This window comes from Haliotis rufescens, unplaced genomic scaffold (genome assembly GCF_023055435.1).
Source record: "Haliotis rufescens isolate VD_foot unplaced genomic scaffold, xgHalRufe1.0.p SCAF_6, whole genome shotgun sequence".
Classification (NCBI taxonomy): domain Eukaryota; kingdom Metazoa; phylum Mollusca; class Gastropoda; order Lepetellida; family Haliotidae; genus Haliotis; species Haliotis rufescens.
In genome coordinates this window covers 59865649-59880630 of record NW_025964334.1, presented here as the reverse complement: position 1 = coordinate 59880630, position 14982 = coordinate 59865649, and positions in this window count along the sequence as shown.

Sequence of the window (14982 nt, the reverse complement as noted above, 5' to 3'; positions counted from 1 at the left end):
TGTGTAAGGTCTAGCCACAGCGCCATCTTGTGTTGATGTTGTAGTGAGTTGTCTCCCCTGTTGCTGACTTTCCTCTGTGGCAGCTACAGAATATGTGTAAGGTCTAGCCACAGCGCCATCTTGTGTTGATGTTGTAGTGAGTTGTCTCCCCTGTTGCTGACTTTCCTCTGTGGCAGCTACAGAATCTGTGTAAGGTCTAGCAGCAGCGCCATCTTGTGTTGATGTTGTAGTGAGTTGTCTCCCCTGTTGCTGACTTCCCTCTGTGGCAGCTACAGTATCTGTGAATGGTCTAGCCACAGCGCCATCCTGTGGCACGTTGTTGTCAGTTTCCATCCTTCAAAAGCTGTAGTTTGTTCGATACAAGCATTTCAGATTCCAAGAACATGAAGAAGGAGACTCTGAAACAAACAAACCATGCCTTAGGAGATAGATTAGAATCAGGCAAGTCCCAGTGGGGATCTGGGTTAGAATAGTGTCCCAGCATTCTATTACTCGTCATGCTGGGAGGCTAAAGGTGAAGCAGGTGGTCATACTCGGTGACTGTGATGACTAAATGTGACTACACCCTAACACAGGGGGGCATTAACCTATGGCTTGATGGTTTCTTCTGGGTTAAGAATCACATTTAGTGTTCAGAATACTTATAAGAAACAATTACTCAAGTATTTGTCAGCATGCAATGCAAATGGGCCAGTAATAGTAATAGTAGTGGGAGAAGAAGTAGTAGTAGTAGTAGTAGTAGTAGTAGTAGTAGTAGTAGTAGTAGTATGAGTAGTAGTAGTAGTAGTAGTAGTAGTAGTAGCGGCACAAGTGGTAACCACAGGTACTAATTTGGAAGGGGAACAAAGTATGACGGCATAACCAGGGTGGAAACAAGTCACACACCTGGAGCTCAGTGATGTGCTTCAACGGTTTTGTCAGACACGATTTGTCTAAGGTCTAAATGAATTGGTATGAGTGTATGTGTACAAGGTAACTTTGATCCACAGAATCAACACGATGCAAAGAAATTTTGTACCTGTACTGTCATAAAGCACACATGCGTAACCAAGAAGATATAAGAAATTGTAATTTGCATGTGGTACCTACAGAATATTTATGCAATATAAAAGTAGAAGACAAAAAAAACCTCCTGTTCTGGCAAGGTTAACAGATATTCAAAACTCATAGCCATCACACTAATTTCAACCATGGTACCAGCATCATGTTGCACGTTACAAGGATGACATACCTTAATTTAAGCAGTGTTTTTCCAAGTTACAGAATCAAATAAACTGTAAATTCCAACTTGAGTCATGTCAGTCATTTCAGTCATGTTTACGTTAATTAAAATGGCCAATATTAACACTTGGTCTGCTCTCTAAGTATTTGATCGCGGATTAGTGATTATTAACCTTTGAGGACATCCGGATGGCTTCTTCTCGACGTTCGGATGACGTCTGACAATTCCGAGATTGGGACATCCATTCAGCATTCATTTCGACGGAATATTCCAATATCGTAATTATTCAAGCATACACGTTAGAGTTACAGTTATCACAAGTCTCAAGTGATTTGAATACACAATGCCATTTAGAAAGTGGTCAAATGTAACTTATGTTATATTTGGGATAACACTTTCGTAGTAAAGTACAGATTCTAGTACTTTTGGGGGGTTGAGTCCCGTCCGGGATTCGAACCCACACCTGCCAGGGTGAGGCACCTAATCGCCAGCACACAAAGTCAGCGATCTAACCCACTCAGCCACCGAGGCTTCCACAAAATGAAAGTCCGACAACTGGTAGTCTAGATCACGTACTAGATCTAGATCATGTAACTAATGTTATCCCAAATATAACATTAGTTACATTTGACCACTTTCTAAATGGCATTGTGTATTCATAGCTTTCGGCCATGGGAGCCGTGCCAATTTACACTTGTCAGGGGGGTACTCAAAGTACATGATCTAAACTACCAGTGGTCGGAAGCCTCGGTGGCTGAGTGGGTTAGATCGCTGACTTTGCGTGCTGGTGATTTGGTGCCTCAAGTGATTTGTCGTCCGTATCAAATATTACAGTTTACAGTCTACATTTAGATGTTTTGACAGTCGTCGATTGCCTTCGCGATCCAGGGTTGGGGGTCCGAGCTCTTTCCGACCGGATTGTTAACATTATCAAGTTGCGTGATGATGCCATCACAGTCAAGGGTTGTTATCAACCGATGTTTACAGGGAGCTTTCTAGACTTATATCGCTATTTGACAGCTCTCGGAGGTGTGGCTTCATTGTTATTCGTTCTGGGTCACATGACTTCAGGAATGTATTGTTCACATTACATGGATCCAGTTCCGGTTGCAGACAAGTTCGTACACTTTCAAGTTTCAAATTGTTTCAATTGTTTCAACAGTTCAGATATATCAATTGGGAGAGGAGTGTATGTGTGTGTGTGGGGGGGGGGGGGCTGGTGGTTACAGACAAGTACGCGTATTCGTAGTTCACAGGAACTCGATGCTTGCGTGTTAAGCATAATATATTCGGTGTGACAGTGTGTTCGAATCCCGGTTTATGTTCCTAGGTCTGTCAGCACCATACCCGTACTCATGGGTTTCACCAAAGTGGTAAACGTGTGAGACCTGCATCACTTCGGGCTTTCCTCCAACATCAAGCTAATATGCCGTGATATAGCTGGAATACTTTCCAAAGCGGCGTTAAACCAAACTCACTCATTCATTCATTACTGTTGTGTACGGTTCCGTTTGGTTAGCAGGGTTAGTGTTGTGATTACTTCCGGTTTTAGATTTGAAGTATGTTTAGAAGAATGTTACGATGTTGAACCCAACATGATGAATATATCATGCAACGAATTATTTTTAAGGAAAATAATTGCAATCTACTGACCATCTCTGCCGGAAGTTAACCACAATGTCAAAGCAACCGACCATGTAGAGTTGTAAAGGGTTTGAATCATACATTACACACAGTGAATTACTTGAAACAATACTGTGCTCAACTTTGCACACAGAGCAAGCACCATACATGACATTATCAAGACAAATAATTACGAAGTTCTCATATCAAACCAGTTGTTTGACATGTGTTGTTTATTGAACAAAGTCATACTGTATAGAAGCCTTGTGTTCATCGTGTTGAACAATTAGTTGCAAAAGCATTGTGAAGAGAGATAGATTGAGTGCACGTCACCTGCATGCTTGACCTGACCGCCTCCCTGGCAGCCTGAATAACTTACCATACACTGAACGGTAGTGCGCAATAGAGCCATTCGGGGAAGGGAGATGATCACTCACCCGACAAACCCGCGGCAGCTTACAGCTTGAATAAGATACGAAGTACAGCATTGCAAGGCCAGTGCGTGATACTCGACACCAAGATATAGCTAAAGGTGATAATACTTAATAGCTTATTCTTACAAAATAAAGACCGGTTAAATTTAGCTAAGCGAGATACATTTCCCCTAAATTAACAAAATTAACAAATTGCATACATTGTCTCCCTTACGAAACAGAATGTGGCAGGTTAAGACATGCCCAGATCAAAGCGCGCTCCTTCAGTCAAAAACACTCTAACCTATTAACCTCCCTGCGTTCAGGGCGGGGAAGAATAAGGCACGAACATTTATCCTGAAAATAACTGTCCTGTGTGATAATAATCAATTATATTGGTTACATATAAAAATCAGTGTGAACTGTAAAATTTGTTGTTTAGATTGTCAAATGGAACCCTCAACTATTGATATAATGATGCGTTGTATTTTCTGTTTCTAAGTATAAACCCTTTAATATAAATTCTCCAGGTTTTAAATCAATTTGTGTCTATATTGTCTACACAGAAAAGTGAGCGAATGAAGGTTGTTTATGCCACAGTCATCGTTATTTGTATTGTTTACCTGGTAAGACGTGAAGAACGTGCAGGGGAGTGTCTGTCTTGTCCACGTAACAAGGAAGTAAATCCTACTTTCTGTATAGAGGTAGGAGGGGAGGTAACTTGTACAGCAACACGGTAAGTCTGGTTTTAGATGAGTCCCACACCTGCAGCCAAGTGAATTGGTTCAAGCCTCATGTCAGATGGCCGGCGGTGTATGTTGGGGTATAAACTTTGTCTTGTGTAGGCTTTCATGGGTTGGAATAATGCCGATGCGACGTTAAATTTTTACTCACTCATGGGATGGCGTCTTCTTTGTACTGAAGATCATTGTCCTGTATGAGGATATTATTTGTACTGATTTAACTATTTTAAAGTAAGTGATAGAGCTGGGTTAAACAGAGTTATTAAAGTGATCTCACATAAACTTTCAAAACTGATTAGTCTCACACCATATTTAACATGTTTAGATTTGAGATAGTGTGTGTATGTTCTTTTGATATACTATTCATAACCCGGTATAACTTGTAACAATATTCTAATGACATTTATTTCCAGCTGATGATTGAGTGAGTGAATAGTAGTAGATTGCGACAGTGAAAACGTACAACATCTCTCCGGAGGTATTTTTCAAGTTCCACAGGAAAAGATCTTGCTGGTTCCTCGGGGGTCTTGGCTGTCGGTATCAGCTTGTGAATAGCTCCCAATGTTTTGCCAATATGCCAAGTAAGTAACACATCATCCAACCAATGAATTCTGGGAATGTACGACCAAACTCCCTTCATGTGGATCAAACTTCACGTTAGGTAACGTAATAACATCATATCCATCTCCTTAGTTGGTGTGGCAAATACTGTAGTATCCGAGGTCCGTGGATGGGCCTGCACCCGGGGAATCCGATCCGAAAGCAGGGTATCATGAGAGCCCGTAATTCACCCTGATTCACCCCGTTGTGGCCCTTGCTGATCCGAAATATGATGCACTGGATCGACAGCAACTACTGTAGGATCCGGGGGGCACGGGTGGCCCAGTCGTCTAAGCCGCCGCGATTCGCTGTGCAGAGTTGCGTCCCTTGGGCACGCCAGGAACCTATGGTTGTGGGTTCGAATCCCGGTCCGCCCCGAATATGTTTCTAGGTTTGTCAGCACGTGGGTTTCACCGAAGTGGTAAGCGTCTGAGACCTGCATCACTTCGGGCTTTCCTCCCACATTAAGCTGACACGCCGTGATATGACTGGAATACTGTAAAAAGCGGCGTTAGACCCAACTCACTCACTCACTGTAGGATCCGAGGTGCGTGGATGGGTCTGCACCCTGGGAATCCGATCCGAAAGCAGGGTATTATGAGAGCCCGTAACCGTCATCTTCCCGATCAAGAGTGTTAACTGACTATAAAAGTCCAGTTTCCACCCTTGCCGAATTAGGCTGGGATTATGGAGTTAGATTTTGACTGGGCTATTGAGTCTATGCATAGTCCAATCAAAATCGCGCACCGAAATCGATATTCGGTTCGTAAACTGTCATGCAGATTTCGGTCGATTGCAGGATTTGCAAAGCCTGTGCCTCGCCAACTCGTTGTCAACAGATATTTTCCAAATCTGTTCATGTTTTTAATCAAGGTGCTCACGTGATTTGATGTACTTCGCGAAGTAAGAACCGTTTTACCACAAAATAGATCTTGATAGTCGATCAGATCGTCTTCACTGGGCGCCACCGTTTTGTTTGAAGCAAATGCATGTGATACGAGAGGTGGAATCTTATTAGTCCATATGGGAGAGGTATAGAATAGAATGGTCGTAATAGCCACTGGTGGCGCTACGATCGAGCCAAGAAGATGGTCGCCGTCGACCCTGATTCACCAAGTTGTGGCCCTTGCTGATCCGAAATATGATGCACTGGATCGACAGCCGTGATACTTGATCCAATTCCATGTGTACTTGCAAACTGACACACATCGCTGGATTGACAAGTATCAGATTCCCGGAACGGAACTAGCTGAACGGACTCGTGGTCGTTTGTCAGAGACAACCAGGGTCCCTGGACAAAATCGTCGATAGACGCCTGTTTAACTGGTTTGGATTTTGCTGATTTTGCCGAAATAGACGAGCCAAATGAGTTAGAACTATCAGATATTTAGGTTTGTCGAGTTAAGACTTGAGTAGTATAGGTAATAGGGGTTCTGGCTCACTTCCACTGGAGCTGGATTTATATACCTATACTGCTACTACAGATGGAATTTTTTATGCCAAAATGATTATGTGATTTAATGATAGTCATGAGATTAAGTTAAATTGGCTCTAGCTCACCAATACCTGGGGCCAATCATTGCTTTAGATGAGTCTAAATGGTAATAAAAATATTCTTTATTATTTTTATCGATAAAGCGATATTCAACATTTTTATTAAGTTCTTCGTTCATTTTACTAGGAGACCAGACTATATAACTACACTCTTTTTGTAAATTGATAAGAAACAATTGATAACCGTATTTGGTTGGTTTGACATCACTGATATAATAAAAACCTTGTGGTAATTCTTTCCATTGAATAGCTTTCTCCATTATTATATATTTATGTTAGCATTTGTCTAAATGTAATCACACGATAGTAAACAATCTATTTTTAATCTCCAACCAGTTCCTTGGTTTTGGCACGGAATAATTGACGCGCTTGTTGCCTCCCCTGTTCTATTAACTTTTTTTTCTCGTCTTCACTAATACCACTGGTCTTACGAGATTTTGATCGAATATCCTGCTTCATTTCGTTGTATTTGGTGAGTTCCGACAGCACTAAACGAAACTCATCCTCGGATATCTTACAATCGGCCATTGCTGTCGAAATATGATCCTCGATGCTGTTCAACTTTGCTTCGGCGAGTATCCGAATACTATCGTGTTTTAATGCTTTCTTTTGTAACCTACGAGAAATGAATTTTATCGCTATTCCTGCCAGTCCCGAGACTCCAGCGGTTATTTCCATGCCGAGCACGATAGGCGCGGCGATTATAGTTGATAGTAAACCGATACCCGCTACACCGAGTCCCATGCCAGATACTAAAAGCATGGTGTCAACTCTGTCCAGAGCATTCACGGCTCTGCGATACTTTTTATACAATCCAAGTCTCAACTCCCTATCCTTCCCTATTCGATGTTTTATGTCGCTTATTTGATGTAATCGAAATCCATCAACAGTTTCCATCTTTTCAAATGCTTCACCGAGCGCCGGATATAAACTCATAGTGTATATTACGGTCATATAATAGTCTTTAATTGGTCTTGCTTAAATGTTTTGAGACTATACATCAATCTTATCAAATGTATATTATACGGCAAGAATATCTTAGAAAGAGAAATACTGTCACTTTTAATAATTTGGACCCCCTCGAGGGTTGCAACGGGCGATGCTCCGATATGAATAATACTGCAACGTTGACGTTGGTGTTTCTTTAGCCATTTAATCGATAGACCTGGTAATATTTCAAAGGCATCTTCCGGTGCATCTCCGAACAAGACTTCAATAATAAGCGTAGAAAGATTAGGTATTGCACTCAAGTTATCTTTAATATCTTCGAATTCAGTAACCAAATTTAAAGTAACATTTTTTAAGGCCGAACGACTATATAACATATGACCTGGGTTTTCTGGCAGGGGGGTAACTAACACACTTTTTCGTTTTGACGGGATATAAGCCGCGAGTACGATGCCACTATTTATTATCTTAGTTAAACTATGTCCCTTACCCATCATCACATAAGGTGGGGTAATGACGATATTCAGTAGCCACTCGATGTTTGCTTCGATCATAGTCCATTTATTATCGTCGTTGCGAGTAATATTGTACGAAGTGTTTTTAAGGAGTCTACTAACATCAACATCGCTTAAATCTCCTAGATTACCCGTGAATGTAACTTCTTTCCGATTGTATACATTATCGTGTAAGTGTAAAGCGTATAACTTACCATCGGTACCGGGTTTACCGAATCCTTCTGTGTCTCCGAGATCGGAAAGCGCAATTGTATTACATTGTCTTACTGTTTCAGGGCCTGATGCATCAACCATTATTTTTAATATGGAGTGTAACACTTAAGTATCCTATATGTACAGGTTGGTGTTTTACATCTAATATAGAAATTTTGAGGTCTGAAATAATACCACGCTTCAATTTTTTATATTGTAATGACGAGGAAGATTCCGTTCTACCGCTATTATATTTTTCATTTTTCACTGGAATAGATCTGAGTAGAGTTGAAGGACTTTCTAGTTGAATATTATCCGTCGTGCTTATTTGATCAAGATGGATGAACAAATCTTTATAGGGAACTAAATCGGGTAATTTAATATAAGGATGTGCGGCAATTAAGCGATTAAATTCCTCTCTACCTGGTTGACCCAATACAATTATATGTGGATTTCCAGTGACTAATTTCACTGTCCCAGTCGCCTCATTTTGTGTGAGAATAATTCCATTAGGCTTAAAAATTTCATCATTGAGTGAGCTTACGCTGTAATACCCATCAGGTATAGTAATGGATTTGCTATTACCATATGAATTTAATATAATTATCCTGTTATTATTTTTTGCAGCATTTATATTGGTCCACCTCGGGTAATACGTTACATCGCATAGTGCGACTTCGAGTAGTCCATCCGAGTTATCGATAGTACGAAGCAGTTGAATAGACTGACCATTTGTTATTCCCAGGAGTGTAACATACATATCAAATATACAATGATACTATATCATAACTTAAATATGGAATCAACCATCACTTATAATATTGAGTGTTACACTTAAGTATCCTATATGTACAGGTTGATGTTTTACATCTAATACAGAAATTTTGAGGTCTGAAATAATACCACGCTTTAATTTTTTATATTGTAATGTTGAGAAAGATTCCGTTCTACCGCTATTGTATTTTTCATCTTTAACTGGAACACATCTGAGTAGAGTTGAAGGACTTTCTTGTTGAATATTATCCGTCGTACTGATCTGATCCAGATGGATGCACAACTCTTTATAGGGAACTAAATCGGGTAATGCATATACAGTCACTGTTTTTTTTGGGTGGTAATAATGCTGACTGTTCAAGTCCAAGTGTAATTGCTAAGTACTCGTAAATAATTACACCTTTTTCTCCAGTGTATATTTTCACTGTCCCATTCGACTCATTTTGTGTGATACTCATTCCATTAGACTTAAAAAATTCATCATTGAGTGAGCATACGCTGTAATACCCATCAGGTATAATGAGTTCTCTGTCAATACCATTGTTTTCACCTGGTATACTCATCTTATTATTATTTTTTATAGCATTTATATTGGTCCACAGTGGGTAATACGTTACGTCGCATAGAGCTACTTCGAGTTGTCCATCCGAGTTATCGATAGTATGAAGCAGTTCAATAGACTGACCATTTGTTATTCCCGGGAGTGTAACATACATATTAAATATACAATGATACTATATCATAACTTAAATATGAAATCGAGATACATTACTAATCAATCGATTATAGTAACTGCCTCTGGTGCTGAATTTTTCGTTAAATTCCCCGATATCTTTGAAAATTACAGGGTCACGGCAACTAGTGATAAAATGCTGCACGATTGGTTTCACAATCCTATGCAATTTTGGCAGAATCAGTTAAACTTTGCCATATGGTGTGCCACAACGGGATGTGGCGTATCTGTTAATGCCCCAGGATTTATGCTAAATAAGTCTGTTTTATTATTTCACGTGTATTATCAGATTAGACGTATACTTAAAGAAATTAGTGCTCCTTTACCGCAGGATCGAGCGTGGAATTCCACAAATAATAATTATGATAGGTCCGCGTATGAGCGTATTTGTAATGAATTTAATGTTTCTACGAGTAAAGATTGGCGCATTAAAGGAGCAAACCATGGTCTAGGTGTTCCGTACAGCGGACAAAGAACTGTTAAAGAAGTAAGCAATGATTTAGTTAAAAAAACTCATCAACCATTCGATCCATTTAAATTCTTACAGATAGACAATCTTTTTGTAAGATTGCATAATCTTAATCATGGCTGGGAACTTTCGAGTAACGATTGGAGAGGTTCTCTTATGAGTTTTAAGGGTGGTTTGGCTTATATTGTTACAAAATTTATACAAATGAACGATACCGCAAACGCTTGGAATGAATTTCTTAATGATAAAACGGAAAATAATTTTACTAACCCAGGATTTTTAAGATTTAATGAATCGATAAGAACTTATGTATGGGCAATTCTCGGAGCACAATCGCAAACACGAACGTCCATTATCGGTTCTGGGATGGCGCTCGATGCACAAAAACAGTTTGTCGCAAACGTGGAGGACGCCATTAATTCACCAGTTGACATACCATCGTCTATAAAGCGTTTTCAAGATGCATTACAGTACGCTCAATCCAAAGTGGACTTCGTTTATGCGCCGGGACTATACATGTCTCCGAGTAATATGGAACTTAAGATCGGTCAAGTGATAGGCTATAATAATAAAATTGTTATCGCTACCGATCAACAAAAACCAGGTATAAATTCAGATATTAACGTTGAATTAATAACGCAAACGATCACGGGCGAATAGGGAATAGGGAATAGTCAAGCCGCAAACACCAACTATCGCTAAAACTTCTACTAATGCACAACCATCTACAAACGCACACGCACAAGTACCACCGCATATTGAGGCTAAAAATCAACAACATATCGATGAAAAAACAGCGCTTGTAGTGGGTGGAGTCTCGGTTGGTTTACTCATGATTTGGTTAGCAAACTGATTTGGTGGATAAATAGTTCTTAGCGAATACGTACAACAGCCCTGCAATTGCTACGATCAACCCCCACAAGTTTTGACTAAGCCAAGTGGTGGTCTTAGCTAATAAATTCAATAGCCAGGAAACAACACTCCCTATTATACCGGGAAGTGCGGCCGCGGCTTTCTCAGCGAGCTTTCCCAGTGCTGAACCTAATGCTTTTAAATGCTTTTTTATCCACTCTTTTATACCATTTTTATCGTTGGGCGGTGATCCGCCACCACCTGTACTGCCACCTGTTAATGAGAGAGTCAAAGTCGATATAATAAATCCCAACGCGGTTAAAATACTGGCAATTGTTATTCCCTGTTCTCTGAACAATGTTTTAATTTTATCGGCCAGTGTAGTGTCATCGTTGAGGACTTGATCGATAGTTTCTCGAATACGACTGATTTGCGAACGAAGTGCCTTTCTATTACTGGAAGCTGCTTCGAGGCGGGCCGATCTTTCGTCTTCTAAGTTACGCAATCTTTCCGCTACGCGGCGTCTACTGAACTCATCGCCCGCCTGTTCGAGTTTTGTTTTCTCTTTAGCTATATGCTTGTCGATTTCGGATATCTTGGCTATATTATTGATGAGTTCTCCCCGCATTGTTCGCATTGCCTTGTCAAGACCTCGTAATTCCCTAATACTAAACTCCGATACCTGTAACGTGGAATTATCGTAATAGGTATCTAAGATTTCTCCGAGTCCGTTCGAGGCCACCATCGAGGCTGCTTCCAAATCATCTGTATTAACGAGTTCATCACGCACGGTTCGAAGAACCTTAGTAGTCTTCACGGAAAGTTTTGCTCGTCCGTATTCTACAAAACCTAATTTATCACGAACAAACTCGCGGCTATGTTTACCAGCTATAGTAGACAAGGCTAGGGGCTTACGAGTACTATAATGCATAAGATCAATATGAGGAGAGTCACGCAGTCGCAATATTCCTTTACTATCTATCGTAAACTTTCAATAGTCACGGCCTATTGGGATAACATAATTTTTATCATCTTTTAATGCATCGTAATAATCATTGACGGACGATTGTAAAAGTTCATCGTTAAGACTACTAAACCTGGTTTCATCAGTACCCTCTTCAGTTCGATTCGGATCATCAAAGGTACTTAGATCAAAGTCATTAATATCAAAATCAGTCATTTTTATATTAAACATAGGGTACATAATTTCAATATAAACAATGTCTTCACAATACGGACGCAAGTTAAACCACAACGTAGACTTCGAGATCCATTAGGGGTCAAAGCAATTCGTCAGTCTGTAACTATAACTAATAACCCTAGTACCATCGATCAGAATCAAACGCTTCTGGTTCGCTTTCCTAATCTTGGCGCACACGATGTGTTAGTTCCCGGAACTGTCCGACTAGCATTTACGATTAGTTTGACTTCTACAGACGTTAACAGGGAGCCCGTTCAGAACATAGGTCGTGCTATCGTTAAGAAAATCGCTATTAAAATTAGCGGTAATGAGGTTTTGAGTATCGACGATAGCGATGTATACTATTGTTACATGGATCTCTGGAGAACGGATAAAGAGCGGGAAAACTTACAGTACCAAGGTATTTGTAATAAGAACACATTGAGACTGCGCGTGGGTGCTGAAAATGGTGTTTGTTACCAACGAAAAAGATAAGGCCGTTGCCGACGCATTAGGTAACAGATTCTATGTTCCCTTAGACTTTGAATTACTAGATTCCCACATGCCCTTTTATCAAGCATCCCTAGGTGATAGGTTAGAATACGAACTCACTTTTAATGACTACGGTAGAGTAATCAGATCTGCTAATGAAGATGCTAGCTATTCCATTGACAATATATCGCTGGAGTACGATATGATAACGGATCCCGAATTAGCCAGACAAATTCGTAACCAGTATACCGGAAGTTTAGCCATTTTGTATGATCGAGTGCTGCGACACCGAAAGATCACGAGGGACAAAAAAGATACGATGTGGAATATCAATCTAAACGTCCCCAGGAGGTCGCTGAAGGGTATTTTAATGTTGTTTGAGGACCCCTCCGATGCGTTTAAAAGAAATACCGAGAAGTTCTACAATCCCAAGATTACAAAAGTAGAATTGACTATCGAGGGCGTTCCTAATCAACTATATAGCCAAGGAATGCTAGCGTATCACCAGTGGGATGAGATTAAAAAACTTCCTTCTATAAAACGTTCTCCGGAAGTTAACGCGGTCGTGAAAGATCTGTCTCTCGGGAGTGTATCGATGGGTGAATACCTCACAACGAAGTACGCGCTATGGCTAGACATGCGAACAACGGACGATGACCAATTACACGGCAGTGGGAGGAGAATAGAAAATGCTAGCGAGGGTGCCACCATACAGATAACGAAGCTTCAGGAATCGACCGGTAAATTAAACATATATTTGTACGTGATTATGGATGCACAACTTAATATACAGAATGGGAGATTCGTGCAAGCAATCTATTGATAATCTTTTACCTCAAGATCCGCACTGCGCTATCATATGCGGGCAAACGGGCTGCGGAAAAACAGCTTTTATTCTAGATATTTTAGAAAGTCATTATCGGGACGTTTTCGATCATATTATTATTCTGTGCCCGACTATAAGCGTTAATAAAACCTACTTATCGAGAGATTGGGTAATGAATGACGACGGGGTACACAGAGTCGATCCGGGTGATCGTTTACAAGACTGTCTCCGAGTATGTCACGAAAGATACAAAGGAGAATCAACCCTTTTCGTAATAGACGACTGCAGCGCGAGTAAAGAACTCACAAAAAAGAAAGATATGCTTTCGTATTTAGCATTCTCCGGTCGGCATACTCAACATAGCGTTTGGGTACTTACTCAAAAATATAACTCTGTCCTGAAAGATCTCAGAGAGCAGACCAAATGGGTAGCGCTGTTTCATTGCAAAGATCGAGATTCATTCGAGGAATGTTTACGCGAAAATGATGTCATTTATACCAAGGGGGAACGAGATAAAGTCAGAAAAGTGTTAGCGGCAATGAAGCACTGTAAACTCGTTTTAAAAACCGATCAACCAGCTGCTTATGCAATTGCTTAGCAAATTGTAGCAAATTGTAGCAAAATGTAGCAAAATTATAGCAAAATGTAGCAAAAATGTAGCAAATTGAACATTAGCGGTTAATATTACATAAAATGTGGTTCGAAATCCTCATTCTTTCGCAACAGTTCATTATTACGGGTTGTATTGGATATGTCATATTATATTATGTTAGACTTAAATATCTCCTTAGGTATTACATTATGCGACGAACTCATCGAACAAATGCTCAAAGAATCTGATGCAGATCAAAATGCTGATAAATCTTTAGATAAATCTTTAGATAAACATAGAGAAAGACTCGCCGCTTTGGTAGGCGGTGGAAAATGTTCCCAATATTTGGGAGAAAATTATACCATCGAAAAAATTAATAACATGACCGACGAAGAAATTAAAAAACTGTACGCTCGTTACCAGTCTAGACTGGGAGCTACCATGACTAAAACGATAGGGTCTTCTATATTACAACTATACACAGCCGTAGCTAGTACGTTTCTCCCCATCCCGGCAGAACATCGCCTGTATTTATGCGAATCTCTCGAGAAAGACCCATTCATCGAACACGCTATAAGCGCAGTGAGCTGTGAGTTTTATCATAGATACGGAATGTTCTTAGCTCCGTTCACCACAGCTTTAATAACGGCTAGGTATTGTCAATTTAAACATACGTGACCACTTAATAATATAAATGGAGACACAAGTGACACCACAGATTGTGAACATGGAACAACAGATTGTGAACACACAACAGATTGCGGAACAACAAGTGAATGAGGAACCACCACATGTGAATGAGAAAACAAAAAAACAACCCAGAGTTACTAAGAATCCTTTGAAAATAGCTGCAGGAAGAAAGGGAGGGCTGGCGAGGAAAGCAAAATTAATAAATAATTCAAATATTAATCCGATTAAAACATGGGCACTAGTAGGAGTTGCTGGTATAGCGGTTGTATGGTTCTTTTATAAGACCGGAGAAGAGACAACGTCACCCCCGCCGCAACAACAAGTTCAATTAGAGGTTAGTCCTCATATAATGCTATAAGAAGCATGACTACTCCAGCTACAGACGGTAAAATGTTGGTAAACGCGACGTATCATTCAGCGGTGGTCACCGGCTTGGCCATTGGCTATGCCCGTATGGCTAAAATGATTACTAAAGCCACACCTCCCAAGCTAGATTTTAATGGATATGACATACCAATGATGGTTCTGGATATTGGATTGGCTATGGCAACGAAGGATATGCTC